Here is an 18,219-nt window from a genome sequence, read left to right on the forward strand (position 1 = left end):
TTATGGCAGAAAGTGAAGAGGAACTAAAAAACCTCTTGATGAAGGTGAAAGAGGAGAGTGAAAAAGTTGGCTTGAAGCTCAACATTCAGAAAACTAAGATCATGGCATCCAGTCCCATCACTTCATGGGAAATAGATGGGGAAACAGTGGAAACAGTGGCTGACTTTATTTTTTGGGGCTCCAAAATCACTGCAGATGGTGACTGCAGCCATGAAATTAAAAGACGCTTACTCCTTGGAAGGAAAGTTATGACCAACCTAGATAGCATATTCAAAAGCAGAGACATTACTTTGCCAACAAAGGTCCGTCTAGTCAAGGCTATGGTTTTTGCAGTGGTCATGTATGGATGTGAGAATTGGACTGTGAAGAAATATGATCGCTGAAGAATTGATGCTTTTGAACTGTGGTGTTGGAGAAGACTCTTGAGAGTCCCTTGGACTGCAAGGAGATCCAACCAGTCCATTCTGAAGGAGATCAGCCCTGGGATTTCTTTGGAGGGAATGATACTAAAGCTGAAACTCCAGTACTTTGGCCACCTCATGGAAGAGTTGACTCATTGGAAAAGACTCTGTTGCTGGGAGGGATTGGGGGCAGGAGGAGAAGGGGACGACAGAGGATGAGATGGCTGGATGGCATCACTGACTCGATGGACGTGAGTCTGGGTGAACTCTGGGAGTTGGTGATGGACAGGGAGGACTGGCGTGCTGCGACTCATGGGGTCACAAAGAGTCGGACACAAGTGAGCGACTGAACTGAACTGAACTGAACTGAAATTGAATATATGGTCTACTTTAATCCTTCTTAGAAAAAATATTGGCTATTGAATGGTTTAATACATTTATAAAGAGAAAAATCATTCTAGGGAAAGGGGCAAGGTGGCACAATGGGAAAACCCTGAGCTCATCTCCTCTCATGGGCACACCAAAATTACAACTATTTACAGAACAACTATTTATGAGAAAGACCAAGTCTATTCATCAGAAAAGATCTACAACTAAAGACATAAAGAAGAAACCACAATGAGATGGGTATGAGGAGTGGAGTCACAATACAGTAAAATTCATAGACTGTGTGAGTGTCCCACAAATGGGAGAATAAATGCAATTGTAATGGTTCCCCCCAAGGAATGAGGGATCTGAACCTCAGCCTGGGGGTCCTGCACTGGAACATAAGGCCCTAGAACTTTGGCTTTAAATGGCAGCAGGGCTTACTTTCAGGAGATGTAGAGGGCTGTGAGAAATAAATACTCTACCCTTAACTAGTGCACACAAAGTCTCGCACAATCCAGGATCAAGTGCAAAAACAATTATTTGAAAGGAGCCTGGATCAGATCCACCTGTTGAACTTGGAAAACCTCCCAGAGAGGCAGGCAGCGATTGGAGCTCAACCTGGGGACACAGATACTGGTGGCAGCTATTGTGGGGAGCTCCTTCTACCTTTGGACACCTGCTGTCAAGGTCTTTTTAGAATCCTCCCTCTAGCTTACTAACCTCCAGACTAGCCCCAGTCCAACCCAATATCCTATAAGCACCAGTAACTGGAACACTTCAAGCCAAGCAACTAACGAAGTGGGGACATAGCTTCACCTACTAACAGGCAGGATGCGTTAAGACCTTCTGAACCCACAGCCACCACTGGAGATGGCCTGCCTACCAGATGGTCAAGAACACAGCCCTATACGTACAAGTAGTAGACCCAGGACCCCCAGAGCCTTGCAGCCAGAAACCCTGAGACCCAGATCCACTCATCAGTACGTGGGCACTGGCCCCAGAACATCCCAGATCCTGGAACCAACTACAAGCCAGCTGGCTCTAGCATTTGGACCAGCCTTACCCAGCAGTGGGCAGGCATCAGCTCCAAGACACCCTGGGCTCAGACCCTACCCATTAGCAGGCCAACACCAGCTCTGCAATACTTTTGATTTATTGGTCAGCCACCCAAAGGTCCAGCCTACCCCACTCAGCAGTGGGTCAACACCAGCTTTGGGACACCTGAGAACCCACAACCAGCTGTGTGAAGAACCAGTGCCAGTCAGCAGCAGCTCAACATTAGATCCGGAATCCCCAGTCCCACAACCATCTCAGATCCCAGCTCTTCATACCAGTGAGCCAGTACCAGCCCTGGGGTCTCCAAGGGTTCCATAGCCAATTGCCTCATAACTCAGCCCCACCAACCAATGACCAGCAGCCTCTGCAAAAGGCAGAGCCCAGTCAACAGGACCAGGAGCTAATATTCAAAATATATAAACAGCTTATACAACTCAGTGTCAAAAAATCAATCAACCTGATTAAAAACATGAGCAGAAGACCTAAGTAGACATTTTTCCAAAGAAGACATACAGCTGGCCATAGGTACCTTAAAAGGTGCTAGACATCGTGAATCATCAGAAAAGTACAAATCAAAACCACAGTGAGTTACCACCTCATGTCTGTAAGAATAGTTACTATCAAAAAGACCACAAATAACAAATGTTGGATAGAATGTGGAGAAAAAGGAACACTTGAACCCTGATACTAATACAATATTTTAAATCAACTATACCTCAATAAAAAACATCATTTTATCTAATGACTTGTCATGCAAATATTTGTTATATATGCTTTACAGTAATAATTTTTGTTGAGAAAACATGGAGATGTATTAAGTATGGTTTAATTTTAGTGAAAAAAAGTATTTAATGAAATTCGGGGATTACTTTGCCTTTTTTTCCTTTCAAATGGGGGAGTGATGAATGATGTAGTGTATCATTGACTTGATCCTGTCATAAAACTCTCTGTTTTATGTGGTTTTTTTCACATTAATTAAGTCTACTGAGGATAATATTTTTATCTATAATGACAGAAAATAGTTTCCCAATGATAACCTATGTTAGCAAATTAGCTATTTTTTTCTTGTATTTCTGTTAAAAAATAAAAAGAACCAGAAACTGGTATAAGAATTGGACTAGAAATGATTAATTGGAGTTCCAAGAAAGCTCACGTTCTCTGAGAGGACATTAGCCATTGTCGTAAAATGCTCGATCTATACCTTTGATTCTGATTTAATGAGGGTTATATGTCATGCTCTGTGGTAGCCAGAATAACGGCACCCCAAAGTTGTCTACTCCGTAATCCCCAAAAGAGGAACATGCTACTTCACATGGCAAAAGGGGTTTTTCAGACTTTAAAATTTTTGAGGTGTGAAGATAATCATGGATTATGTGGGTGATCCCAAAATAATCATGAATTTATTTAAGGAGGCAGGAGAATCAGATTCAAAGGAGATGTGACAATGGAAGCAGAGCTCAGAGAGTAACAAGATATGAACATGCTAAGCTTGTGGCTTTGAAGATAAAAGAAGGGATCAGGAGCCAAGGGATGCCAGCAGCTTCTACCAGCTGGGAAAAGTAAGAGACATTCTCCCCTGGAGACTCCAAAGGGGTGAGGCCTGGCTTACACCTTGAGTTTAGGGCTTCTGACCTTCTGATAATAAATCTGTGTTGTTTTAAAGCACTCAGTTTATGGTGATTTAGTACAGCAGCGGTAGAAAACCAATACATGTAGCTATCCTTGGAAAACTTTCATAAAATATATCATCTTGGCATTTAACATGAGTTTTACTGAATTATTCCTTTGTTTCTCTCACCCAGAATGAAAGTATAATATTTAATACAGGATTAAATATATATCAATATGATGGTTTCGTCTCTAAGTCATGTCCGACTCTTTGTGACCCCATGGACGGTGGCCTGCCAGGCTCCTCTGTCCATGGGGTTCTCCAGGCAAGAATACTGGAGTAGGTTGCCATTTCCTTCCCCAGGGGATCTTCCCAACCCAGAAATTGAACCCTGGTCTCCTGCCTTGCAGACAGATTCTTTACCAACTGAGATATAAGGGAAGTGTCATATATCAATATATATTACCTAATAATATATAATTAATTTTATACATTATCCTCAATTTATGTTTTATTTTATATCCTTATATTTATGCCTATTTTCCATATTTATTTTTAGTATTCTGTGCTTCATAAATAGATACCATGTTATACAAACATACAACTAATTATATATCACGCGCCTGCTCAGTCCCTCAGTTATGTCTGACTCTTTGCAACCCCATGGACCGTAGCTTGCCAGGCTCCTCTGTCCATGGGATTTCCCAGGCAAGAATATTTGACTAAGTTGCCATTTTCTCCTCCAAGGTGTCTTCCTGACCCAGGGGTGAAATCTGCATCTCCTGTGTCTCTTGCATTGGCAGATGAATTCTTCACAACTGAACCACCTGGGAAGTTCAATTATATATTAAGTATAAATAAATGTACTGTCACTGAGTCATGTATATTTTGGGAACTTGCCTTTTGTTGCTATAACTGAACTCAAACTAACTTATGAGGCAGTATTTATACCAATGACAGATAAATTAATTTTGTACTCACATTTTCTTTTTTTTTAAAATTCCCAACAGGGTTTTAACCACAGAGTGTACAATGGGGTATTAATATAACTCCCAAATGTATTTCTAAATTCTCTAATTCTTATATCCCAATCCTCTCCTCTAAGAATTTCTAAGATGTTCTTGCATTCTCATTGCTTTTCTTGAAGGGGGGAAATTTGCCCATCACAATTTCTTCCTCACTCTGGTTTATGGCATCATTTCAAAATTCTAAGTCCTTTAGGATTTCCTCATAATATGCCAAGTCACATCTTGAGAATTCCAAAAATCCTTTACTCTATTAAAACTGAGCTCTTTCTATAAAAAGTGCTTTGTGACTTTTATTTTTTTCTTTCTCCATGCATACCAAAATATCTATTTGGAAATTATAATGTCTTTTTTGGTTTAGGCTGGTCTGCAGTCCTCCTTGAGTCAAAAAATGCTGTTAGAAACAAGAAACAAAACCTTGGTTCCTTTCTCAAAAGATCTTGCTATACTACATCTATTATGTTGCTCACTCACCCCAAGAAAAAAGGCTCAACCCTTGTATGGTGATGCCCCTTCTATATACCCTCAGTATCGGAGAAAGACAACTAGAGCCAAGAAGCTTTAGAGCCTTTCTCTGTCATCCTTTGTTCTGGGAAATATTTCTACTTAAGCAAGTAGGCTGTTGTTTTACAGCACAAAGATATTTTCCTTTATTGTAAGAGCCTGTGTGATTTTCTTTGTGGTTTTCAACTAAATGTATCAGAAGAAATTGTTGATGCAAAGAACTCTTAGTCAGGTCTTAGCCTCCAATACCACTAGGACTCCTGACTACCAATATCACCACTTGCATCTCAGTATTTCACATTTGCTTTTCCAGATAGTCAATTTTCGATTCCCAGTTGTATGGATTAGTATCCCTATTATGGACTGAGTGAGAGCCCTGGGAATGAGTTCCCTGGCATCCAACAGCTTTTTGGCAATCTAGAATAGTCATTATGTATAAATCATGCTGGAAGCTTTCCCAGGAGGGTATGGATTCACTTATAGAACGTACAGGAAGATAAAGTGGCTATAAGCCTAACACAAGTGGTTATAAGCATTGCTGAACATCTCCTGAAATAAAACTCTCCACCAGTCTATCCTGTGTGACTCAATATCAAGCTGTGGAAACAAGTATATAGTGAGAGAAGAGCATAGATCAAAGAGGAATGTTTTGGTTATAATTTAAACATGCAAAGAAGAGACTGGGTTTGGGTGATGCCAAGGATGGCGGAGTATGAGGGTGGAGAGTCTTGGTTTGCTAAGGGATGACACTGGAATACTCAGTATGTGGTAGAGGAATTAATAAAACAGAGACATAGGTCATCCAATGGAGGATGGAGAAGTTCCAGATTTCAGTGATTAAGTAGTCACTCTTGAAGCATGATGGGTTTTGATAAAACATGCTCCCCTAAAATTATAGAAATGAAGTACACTAATGTGAGAAGTCCTCAAGACATCAATATTGCAGAAATGTTGTCATGAACTCTCTTTGGGGACTGGATGAAAATATGTATTGAAACCAATGTGGGTAGAGTCAGGAACTCAGCTGAGCTGGGAGAGAAAGCACTGAGCTGCCAGGTGTCAGGAGCGGCCATTTAAAACAACAAGCCAAAGATGAAAGAGTTAATCAATTTCATTACTTACTGAGATGGTATGGGTAAGAGTCTAAAACCAGAGAAAATACTGACCCCTCCTTTTCCATTTTTCCCCAGGGAACAGCACACTGGCAGAGGTCTCTCTTGAATGTTTCCCAGCAAGATTTATCAAGCAACTTTACGGAGTCTAGATTTGGAAAAAGAGGAAGGAGGGCTAAGAGTGGAAAAGTACTGGATACAGAGTCAGAGTGATGAAAACTGCCTTCAAGATTTCCTCCTTTTCCTTCTGCCCTCATATGGAAGTCTCAGCAAAGATGCCTGAATAAGACCTCTGCCCATGGCCACAGATAGAGACAGAAGAATGAAAGTTATCTAGGCTGGGGTGCAAACACCTGTAAGAGCCTCATGTCCTTGATGACCCCTCTCTTCAGAAGTGGTGATGAACTGTCAAGCACCGAGTTTGTGTGAGAAGCACAGCTTTCCCAGTGAGGTCTCCCAGCTTCAGCCTTTGTAGTCACCCATGTCAGGCCTGAAAAATCAAATACACATTTTTAATCAAGAACCAGGCTCCTCAGATAGTAGATGCTACTTTAAATTATCCCTTTGACAATCACTTAAAGTAACTAAAATGTAAATAACTAACACCTTTTAATTTGATTCCAATTGGCTTAGCCTGGGAGTAGTCTATGGACTTATAAGGGTGACATTTGATGCTTATCTTTGGGTAGCTATAAATTACGGAGTCTATTTAGGGGTATCTTATGATGACAAATATTTGAATGAAAAGTGACATCTAATATACTAATATTTTCCATATTTGGATTTGAGGAATCTAATAAACATTGCTTAAAATGTTTCAAATTTATTGTGATCTCCATTAAAATGAATATTTTTGCTACCTTTATCACTGAAGCTGCATTCTCGTTTCAAGCACCATTATAAGCAATATGCTAGGTGTTCACTAGCATATATGCAGGAAAGGAGTATTAAATATTAAGTGAATATATTGTTTGCCATTTGCCTTTGTGTCATTCAGATGAACACCCTTCAAGCAGGATAGTCAAGGGCAATGGTTTATTAGTTTAGGCTACAAATTGTAAAGATTAGAACTGACAGAAACCCAAGGCTCAGTAGAGGACACTTTGTCCATACAGAGTATTGACTTTAGTTCTGGTTTATCTCTGAGGATTTCTTGAAAATATTGTAACCAAGGACTCCCTTCACTGGCTATGGATCACCAGAGCCCACCTTAAAAAATTCTAAGGGAATAACATTGTGAAAAATGGCTTTTGCCAAGATATATTCAGAATAGAGCTTTAACTGATGTATTGGTCTTTGCAAAATATACCTCACTGGGTAAGCATGGTTTGGAGCAAAAGCTGAAACAGTTTTTCTCATTTCTTTTAGTCTAAACTGAACACAGTATTGCCAAATTTTTGAAAGCTCTCAGTTGTTCAAAAGTCTTAAGTAATGCTGCATTTGAAATATCCAGCTGTCAGAATAATTGGGAGTTGATGCCTTTAGCCAAACTGTAACAAATATAATTTTCAATTACTTAAGTTGGGATTTTTTTTTCTTCCAAAAATAGGCTATCTGGTTGTTTTGTGACCACAGGACCAACTGCGATGTGTAGCCCAGTGGTTTTGCAGGTCCTAGGTTTTCTGACTTTTGTAGGTTTCCTAATTCCTCCATTCCTCTTGGGTGTCATTTCTCAGGACAATCAAACAACCTGCTTGAAGCATCGCCTCTTTCATCGAGGCTGTAAATCTGAAAATCAGATCTCCAAACCTGTCAGAAGTGTGTGTAAAATAAGAATACCTATTTTCTGAGTGAAGGCTTGAGGGAATCCTTTTTGACTAAGCGACACTATTTTGACTACCCACAGGTCATTTTTGCTTTGCTTTGTCATATTTGTTAGACAGGTGGGGCTCCTTGGTATTTGAATTCTAGCCAGGAGGGATGTTACTATATTTTTCTGGATTGCCCTTCTTATTTCACGTTGAGATGAAGGAGTTTAACTGCCACAAGCTAGTGGAAAACAGGAAAGAGTTCAGTTTCCTGTATTTGTATCTGAATTTTACCACCAAGACAGAGATTCCAGACCCTTAAATCTCATTAGGACTTTCTAGAAAGTTTTAAAATACACCTTTTTGCTTAGCTTCACCTCAGTTTCTCTGAGTGTGGGGCCTAGGCTTAAGATGTTTTCAAAATTCCCAGTTGGTTCCCTAATGAATGGGAGGTTGAGAGTCACAGATTGAAGGCAAGTTAATTATGTTTTTCAAAATCAAGTTTCCCATCTATATGACAAAAACACTAGATTACATAATGACTCCTAATACTTTTGGTGGGGTGAGGGCTCAAATCTCAATTCATTCTTTAAACAAAATCTTACACTTGGGGAAATACATGAAGACCAACCAAATGAACAAAGGAAAGGCTATTTATTCAGAGCTTGCTATATAGCAAGGGAGTCAGCATCTTCACCTATATTTTTGCAGAACCTCAAAGGCAGGCCTAGGACTGGGAAAACTTTGTGGTGAAAAAGTTAACCCTCTAATCAAAGCATGCTCTGATTAGGGGCTTGTTGTCCTGAGGACAATGTAGGTGGGATAGCTAGAAGTGAGCAATCCTATGTGATTGGTTAGTCATGTATATTTGCTTTTGTTTTCTTTCTGGTTGATCCTAAGTTGAGAGTAGAGAAAAAATTAGAGAAGCTGAGGGAGAGTAATCAAATCTTGGCCATTTTGGGCCAATTATTACAGAAGCTATTGCTTCCTGGATTGTCACTAGACACATAATTGGGCATCCTGTAAGTCTAATTTTATAGCAGCAATTTAAATATTTGGTATAAAACTCTCCCATTTAGATCAGGTTGAAGGAGTCTCACTCCTTCAATCAAAGCAGCTTAGTAAGATATTTTCTGAAATAAGAGCTTTCTACCTCTAAGACAACTGCTACAAGTCCCCTTGATTATGGAAGCAAATATAGTTTACTTGCTTTTCTCATATTTTTCCTCTACTTATCTGTTTAAATCTAATATGTAAAATAGATATATTCAGTTAAAATCACCAAATAGAATCACATACTTTAATGAAAAATTGCTCAAGACCAAGAATATTGCTTAGTCATATTTTTTATAAGTCTGAATTTGAAATTCGTGGAAGTAAGATTTTTACGCATGGCTTTTTCCAGGAAAATAAAGTTCTCTTGTAACAGAGTTATATGTGTGTATTTTTCCCTAGTTGGGTTCTGAAATTCCTAAGAGTAGATATTTATCTTTCTTTTCCCAATGTCAAGCATAGTAAATTGTATAGAATACATGGTTAGTTTATATAGAATAAGTGCACTGAAAATCTCTTATCCTTTCTTAATATACTGTTGTCAGCATTTTATCTGTATTATCAGGTTAGTCTCTGATAATAAATGCTATTAATATGGACACAAAACCTCACTTTCTATTAAAGTCATTAACATTCAGAGAAAAGACAGTTTCTTTACTAACTAAATCTTAAATATTTTAGAACTATTCTATGTCTAGAGAAGGGCCCAGAAATTGCTGAAAAATAAAAATAATTGGTTACATAACCATTTAGATGCCCCAAGCTTACTGAATAATAACTCTGAATTTTATCCTCTTTTCCTCTGCAAAGAGAGGTCAGTGGCTGTGGAGTCAATTTGACTCCAAAGACTGTCTCCTAGCCTCTTGTGATAACTTATGCTCTAGTCTCATGACTAGAGATGCAAGTTGACTGACAGATTTTTTTCCTTTATTGCACATAGACTAGAGGCCTATGTCAATTTAGAATTTCTTACCAAAACTTCAATATGTTTAGAGTACACCTCTAGCTTTTGGTAATTTATTCAAAATGAAAACAAATGGATTCCCCAAATTATCTATTTTCAGATTTCATAAGGTATTATGTGCATTCATTTAAAAGCAAACAAGCAAATGAAAAAGTAAACTTGAACAACAAAACTAAAATATAGTTCTCTACTAGGAGTACTTTTTTATGTATTTGTTCTATTTCACTTTTGTTATTTCTATTGGGTAAAAGACAGCTTCATAACTGAGTACATAAAAGAAAAATAAAGTTAAAAAAAATCATGAACTGGTCCTAAATATATATGTATACTAGCAATCATTATAAAATGTGTAGTCTAAAAAAATGAAGTGTGTGAAATAAAATCAGACTTAAACTTCCATTTTACAGTAAAGGACCAAGTTAGAGATCTTCAATTTGGAAAATTTCTGGTATAATTTCATTTAGAACATTGTCACATGTTTATTATATATAATATATATACTGTATATATAACATGTATATATGGGAGAAGGCAATGGCACTCCACTCCAGTACTGTTGCCTGGAAAATCCCATGGATGGAGGAGCCTGGTAGGCTGCAGTCCGTGGGGTCGCTAAGAGTCAGACACGACTGAGAGACTTCACTTTCACTTTCCACTTTCATGCATTGGAGAAGGAAATGGCAACCCACTCCAGTGTTCTTGCCTGGAGAATCCCATGGACAGAGAAGCCTGGTAGTCTACAGTCCATGGGGTCGCACAGAGTTGGACACGACTGAAGTGACTTAGCAGTAGCATATATATATATATATACACACACACATACACAATAACAATGTATAGCTTTTCTGAGGGTTAATTGCCATCAAATAGAACCATAAAAATATTACAACTTGCAGCAAGCACTCTTGGCTAATCATCAAATATTCTTAAGCCTCTAAAGAAGTAACTCAGAAATTATGAGAGGATAATTTAGTTCAAATGAATATAAGACTTTTTTTGTGCACTCATTATAATTTCATTTATCCTTCTTAGAAATTATTTTTCAGGGAACCAAGATAGGTAGCCCAAGAGGAAAGAACAGTGGTAAAATCAGGTGCTCTGAGCTCAGTATGAAGGTGAAGAGGTGAGAACTGCCTAGAGGTGGTGAGAGTCTCTGCCTCTGTCGAGCGGAGCACAGAAGGATCGACCAGGCACGATGGTGTCTTCTGCTTTACAGCTGCAGCCAGGTGTCTTTTCAGAAACAGGAAGGAATGCTCTCACCACCTTGGCAGGCAGCTTCTGATATGGCTTCCACCTATCTCTGCTTCCTTGTGTTCATACTGTGTCATCAATCCCATCCCTTTGAGTGTGGGCTGACCCCAGAGACTTGTTTCTAACAAGCAAGATCTCACCAGATAACATATCTGCTAGTGCCTTGACCTTAGACTTTCCAGCTTCCAGAACTATGAGAAATAAGTGTTGCTTAAGTCACCGAGTCTATGGTATTTTGTTATAGCAGCTTATACAGACTGAGACAGGTTATACCAAGACTGTGGCTTCCTCTTTGGGCACCTTCTCTCATTCTCTCATTCACATGATCTGACGAAAACAAGCTGTCAAGCGATGAGCGCTATGGAGAGGCCCCCATAAACAAGGAACTGAAGCTTTCAGCCCATGAACCAATGAAGAACTGATTCTACTAATAATAAAGACATAAGAGAGATTTTGGAAGCATATTCTTCTCCAGGAATAGTCTTAAAAAGGCCACCGAACCAGCTGGTTCCTTGACTGCAGTCTTGCGAGAGACCCTGAGCCAAAGGACCCTAGTAAGCAGCAAGATTCCTGATCTACAGAAACTTTGTGGGGAAAAAAAAAAAAAAAAATATATATATATATATATATATATATTGCCCTTAAATAAGACTTGAGGGACCTCCTTGATGATCCAGTGGTTAGGACTTGGCACTTTCATTGCTCTGACCCAGTTTCAATCCCTGATCTGGGAACTAAGATCCTGCAATCCATGCTGTAAGACTTGAGTTTCATAAAGTCAGAAGTCAGATGTTTAGTAAGGCCAAGGATGGATCATGTTTTGCTGTCAACATGCTTGTGCCATGTAGACAAGCAGAGTTCACCTAGGCCAGTCTCAGAGAAAGGAAGAGGTAAAATCCTCTCCCTACTCCCACCTTTTTTTTTTTTCCTTGTAACTTTTTATTTAAAGTAATGCAAAATAAAGAAGTGTAACAGTGTCAGCAGCACTTGCCACTGGATATTACAACATATGAATATCTAATCACTTCAATATGGAATCTGTCAAATTTTACTTGCTATAAATTCTTTGTGTTCTGAAATGGAAATGAATGAGAATTGTTGTTCCTTAAGAAGTTCTGCAAAGTGAGAGTGGCTTGATTTGAACAGTTTGTTGCATTCAAGCTGTAATCGCTCTCTGCAGGGAATTTCTGAGGAAGTGATAAAAACATAATCCCTTACTTAACCTCATTTCTTTGCCACCATTAATGTTTCAATATAAACCTGAGAGCCAGCGAATTCCTCTGAGTCTCATCATTTACACTTATTTTGATAGGATTAAAACTAGCTCATGGTTGATTTTTTCACATTTAAGTGATACAGGGGCTAGCAGAGGTAGGCATATTGAAATCATAGAGATGTGATAGCTTAACAATGGAATATATATTCATATATATATATATATATATATATATATTTCTCCCTAGTACACTTTGAGGGTCTGGGACTATGGTAATTTAGTGGTAACTAAGACTGACACAATCTCATTCCTCATGGAGTTTTCACTGTTATTTACTAGAAAAAGACGAGGATTCTTTGTCAGACAGACCTGGGCCTTCATTCTGTTTTCTACATATATTACCATGTCATGCAGCATTTCTTAACCTTTCCAAACTTTAATTTCTTCTTCTATAAAATGAGGATAATAAAAGTTCTTCTAGAAAGAAATTGCTAAAGGGTTAAGAGAGGTAACAATTGCAAAGTTCTTTGTACAGAGATCATAGCAAGCATTTAATAAAGGGTAAGTACTGTGCTGATGCTGATGTCCTTATCGTTACCTGTATCACCACCATCATTCTCAGAAGATGAAACACTTTTTCCCTGTTCCTAATTTCCAGAAAGAAGAGTTACCCCAGGGTACACTGCATGTCTCTCTTTTTTAGCTCTCCGCCTTTGGGAAATTGTAATAATTTATTGTTAAGTTAGCAAATGTGATAAAATGATACAAGATCCCTGGATCAGAGAGTCAGGTCATTCATTACAGAAAGAAGAGCAGAGCAGCACCTGACCTTGGTTCCCCACAACCCAGTTCTCAAAGGGCAGTGTGGTAAAAACCAGGGTGACCTACGCATCTCAGGTGAGGGCTCCTGACATTAGGAGATTCTGAACTTGTATGGACTGCCAAAACATCTACCCTGCTTGGCTCTGGTGAGTGGAAGCAACCATCTCTGGGAAGGGGAAAGAGGGTGTCGTAATTATTACCCTGGAATGTATGTCTTTAAAGCCCACTGGAGGAACACACCACCCCTAACTTCCAAGGCTCTTCACTGTTCAAACATGTCTTTCACTGAGAAGGCCCTGACCATGCAGGGACATGAAAAACCCATGGAGAACTCTCTCTTAACAGTCACCTCTTAGTGAATTGGGAAGGAATAAATTCTCATGTTGGGCTCAGCTCTGCCTTTTTTCCTCAGAAAGTGGGTCTTCCTTGGGAGCATTGAAGCACTAGAGAAAATATGAGTCAGGAGAGTTAATTCGTGTGCCTGTCCCTGTGATTCAGGCAACAGGTTCAGTAGACTGTCACACAACATGACTATAGCAATGATGTCATATTGATATTTTGCTTCTTCTTTCATGTTTCTGTTCTCTTACTCGGTTGTTTAGGATCCTGTTAGGAAAGAAAGGTGTAAGTTTTTCAGGCTTCCTAAGAAATCCTATCAATTATTACGATCTCATAGAGCAGTTCATGGCTTCCTGGTGGCTCAGACGGTAAAGCGTCTGCCTGCAATGTGACAGGCCCCGGTTCGATTCCTGAGTCAGGAAGATCTCCTGGAGAAGGAAATGGCAACCCACTCCAGTATTCTTGCCTGGAAAATTCCATGGACAGAGGAGCCTCGTAGGCTACAGTCCATGGCGTGGCAAAGAGTCAGACAGGACTGAGCAACTTCACTTTCACTTTCTTTCTTAGAGCAGTTCATAGTGAAGCATCAAGGCAACTCATTTTATTCAGTATGATTTAAGACACAGAAGTATAGTTTAGAAAACATTCTATCTCAAATTATGAAAATGAAAGTGATATGTCAATGAGTGAGTTTCAGGTGTTCAACAATTTTTGCTTATGTGTTTCAATTAATTTCCAGAGGTTGGAGTTTTTTTTAAAAGGGCTTTGTTTGGATGACCCTCATATAAATGTTTTTGTTGTTGTTGTTGTTTGAATTTTTTTTTTCTTTTTAAAAAAATTATTTATTTTTTAATTGAAGGATAATTGCTTCACAGAATTTTGTTGTTTTCTGTCAAACATCACTAACTTCTTTCTAGTTATCTGGTTTGTTGCAGGGTCCATTATTTAAGCAAATACCAGGGTGGCCTTGCTTTCTGTGTGGAGATAGGAAAGAGCTCTCTGAACAATTGAGTCAAGCTGAAGCTTGGAAAATAACCAGGAATTGGCCAAGCTAGTAGAGTCGGACACGACTGAGCGACTTCACTTTCACTTTTCACTTTCATGCATTGGAGAAGGAAATGTCAACCCACTCCATTGTTCTTGCCTGGAGAATCCCAGGGACTGGGGAGCCTGGTGGGCTGCTGTCTATGGGGTCGCACAGAGTTGGACACGACTGAAGCGACTTAGCAGCAGCAGCAGCAGCAGTAGGGATGGAATGAGAAGATTCTAAGCAAAGAGATGAGCAAAGGTGTAAGCCCTGAAATGGAAAAGGACTTGGAAAAGATATTGGTCTGAAAAAGGCCAATGTGGCCAAACTTCTGGCAGAGGAAATGGAGGACACCAAAATGAGGCTTGAGAGGATGGCAGAAGCCAGATCCTACAAGGTCTGTGAGTTCAAGAGGAAAACGGTGCCCTTTATCTTTAGAACCATTAAAGTGTCTGAAGGAGGACATTGTGATTATTAGATAATAGATTTCAGGAGAACAGAAATTGGTGAGACCAGTTAGCAAGTTATGGCAGCTGTACAAGCAAGAAATTAAATTAGCCTGGGCAGAGTAGAGGGCAGCAGAGACAGAGTAAAGCAAGTAGGTTTCATATACATTTAGGAAGAAGGACTGTATTTATTTATTTATTTTTTATTGTCCAAACTGTATCCTGTGTTCTATATACCTGAGAAGCACCACTAAATGTTCACCAGTCACATGGAAACCATCATCTATAGAACATTTTCAATTTACTGAGTCTTCTGTTTTTTCAGAAAGCCGAAGAGAAACTGCATAGAATACTGTTTCTCAAGTAAATGTAAGCTCAAACTAAATCACACCTAGCAGGTAACTAATTAAACAATTATTTAAACAATTATTGTAAATCTACACTTTTCCTGATTAGCAGTCAGACGTGGAATGTAGGGAGTTTATTTTGGTATGTAGAATGTTTCCCATGGGGAGAAAAATGTAAAGTGTCTGGAGGTCATAAAATTGGCTACCATTCAATTCAACAAGAGACACCATTTCGGCAATGCAAATGATGTCCATATGACTCCTCCATTAGCTAACAGCTGTTAGGAAAAGGCCTAAGACTTTCTTTCTAGCACTGAATCCAATTAACTTGTAAAATTCTGACTTACTAAATTAGTCTATGGCCCACATTTTGAAGAGTTTTAAATAATTACTCATTCCTGCTGGAGAAGCTCAAGTTTTAAAGAGTTATTTAATTGAGTGGCATTCATCCTCATACTTAGAATTCCTACCAGGAGTGCTGTGGTTGTGATAAATCCACTATAAATTGATTCCTATTCCATTCCTAATATTTCTTCTAAAGCTCCAGGGATTACAAGTTTTAGCTTAAGGAAGTGACCAGTAAATAGGGCTCAGGATAATCAGATTTTAGTTTAAAAAAAAAAAAGTATTGTGAAATGATCTGTTTATATATTATTTAGTCAAAAACCCTTATTGAACACCCACTGTCCATATGGCATTATGCTAGGCTCTGAAAATATAAGAAATTCAAGAAACTTTTAGCTTATAAAGGTAAACAGATATATTTTCAAAAATCATGATAATTGTTTTGGGATTAATTTAGAAGTATGCTGATGGTACAGTGGTGGAACAAAGGAAAAAGTGATCATTTATATCTGAGGAAGAAAGAGAATGTTTCTAGTAGCCTGTCATTTGAGCTACATACTGAAACAAGTGGATAGTCATTAAGTATGAAGGGGAATTGGAGAAGGCAATGGCACTCCACTCCAGTACTCTTGCCTGGAAAATCCCATGGTGGGAGGAGCCTGGTAGGCTGCAGTCCATGGGGTCGCTAAGAGTCAGACACGACTGAGCGAATTCACTTTCACTTTTCACTTTCATGCACTGGAGAAGGAAATGGCAACCCACTCCAATGTTCTTGCCTGGAGAATCCCAGGGACAGGGAAGCCTAGTGGGCTGCCGTCTCTGGGGTCGCACAGAGTCGGACACGACTGAAGTGACTTAGAAGCAGCAGCATGAAGGGGAATAAGGATACATTCAAGACAGAAGAATCAGCATATGCAAAAGCATAGTATTGTGAAGCAATGCACACTTTTGAAAGGAAATGCAGTTTTGGCTTGAATATAAGGTATGCAGAGTGCAGCAATAGAGGCCTAGGAGTAAGCAGGAGCAAAATCAGAAAAGCCTATGTAAACTATGCTGAAGGTACAGACTCATCAGAGTCAGAAATTCAATGTATTCAGGTGTCAGCAGGGAAGGTGGAGCGTAAAAGGTGTCAGACAGTAAGCAATGAGAAAATGGTAAACAACTGAATGAAGCCACTAATTGAACACATTCAAATACAATGTTCTTAAGACATGGAAGAGTGACAGACAAAATAATTCTGAGAAATGAATGGACTAAGGGATTTAAACTTCTAAGTGATCTTAAAGGCCAAGATAATTTAATGAATGATTTCAATAATAGGAGTCATATGGTCAAATTTAGTTGTAAAACAATTACTCTGGCTTTCTAGTGAGGAAAGAAGTGGAGAGAAGCATCTATGGAGGAAGAGAAGCCGTACCCTGTATGGCTTCCAGAATATTTTTTTTTTTTTTTAAATTAGTTCTTACCATAATAGGTTATTATGATGTTAGAAAAGATGAAGTGGTATATTGTACTGAAGTAGAGCAATAGAGATAAAAAAAAATAAGTAGATATTTTCAAGAACTACTTAGAAAGTAGAAAATCTGGGGATGATATGGTGAGATGGGGGATTCCCCAGTGGCTCAGCAGTAAAGAATCCACCTTCAATGCAGGAGCCTCAGAAGACACAGGTTCAGCCCCTTTTGTGGTTGCATTCTGTTAAAGTCCCTGGGAAGGGTTCATCCACTTTCACGGCTTCATCTATTTTCTTGCCACAGAGTCCAAATTCAAGTTCTGCACGTAATCCTCTTTTCTGTGTGTCACAGAAAACAAATACAACTAAAATGACTTACCATGCCCTCCTCCAGGGTATCTTCCTAACCCACGGATCAAACCACAGTCTCTTATGTCTCCTGCATTGGCAGACAGGTTCTTTATCATTAGCGCTACCTGGGAATAATATGCATATTGTCATATATTTGAGGGCATGAGTATAACAGACCTCAAAGTGTTTATTGTGCTTAGTAGCAAGGAGGTTAGGAAAGACTCTAGGAAGTTTAATTTTTAGCCACTGGCAGGGCAGTAGGCCAGTTTATAACTCAGATGTGAATGGTAAATGAGTCAGTCACAGAAAGACAAATAGTGTATGATATTGAATTGAAAAAAAAAATGGTACAAATGAACTTATTTGCAAAACAGAAATAGAATTACAGATGTAGAAAATAAGTTTATGTTTAACAAAAGAGAAAGAAGGCAGAGGGATAAATTGGGAGATAGGGCTTGACTTATACACACTGCTGCTGCTGCTGCTGCTAAGTCGCTTCAGTCATGTCCGACTCTGTGCCACCCCATAGACGGCAGCCCACCAGGCTCCCCCATCCCTGGGATTCTCCAGGCAAGAACACTGGAGTGGGTCACCATTTCCTTCCCCAATGCAGGAAAGTGAAAAGTGAAAGTGAAGTTGCTCAGTCATGTCTGACTTTTAGGGACCCCATGGACTGCAGCCTACCAGACTCCTCAATCCATGGGATTTTCCAGGCAAGAGTACTGGAGTGGGGTGCCATTGCCTTCTCCGATATACACACTACTATATATAAAATAGATAA

This window comes from Bison bison, unplaced genomic scaffold, assembly GCF_000754665.1.
Source record: "Bison bison bison isolate TAMUID 2011002044 unplaced genomic scaffold, Bison_UMD1.0 scf7180017864330, whole genome shotgun sequence".
In the NCBI taxonomy this organism is placed as follows: Eukaryota; Metazoa; Chordata; class Mammalia; order Artiodactyla; family Bovidae; genus Bison; species Bison bison.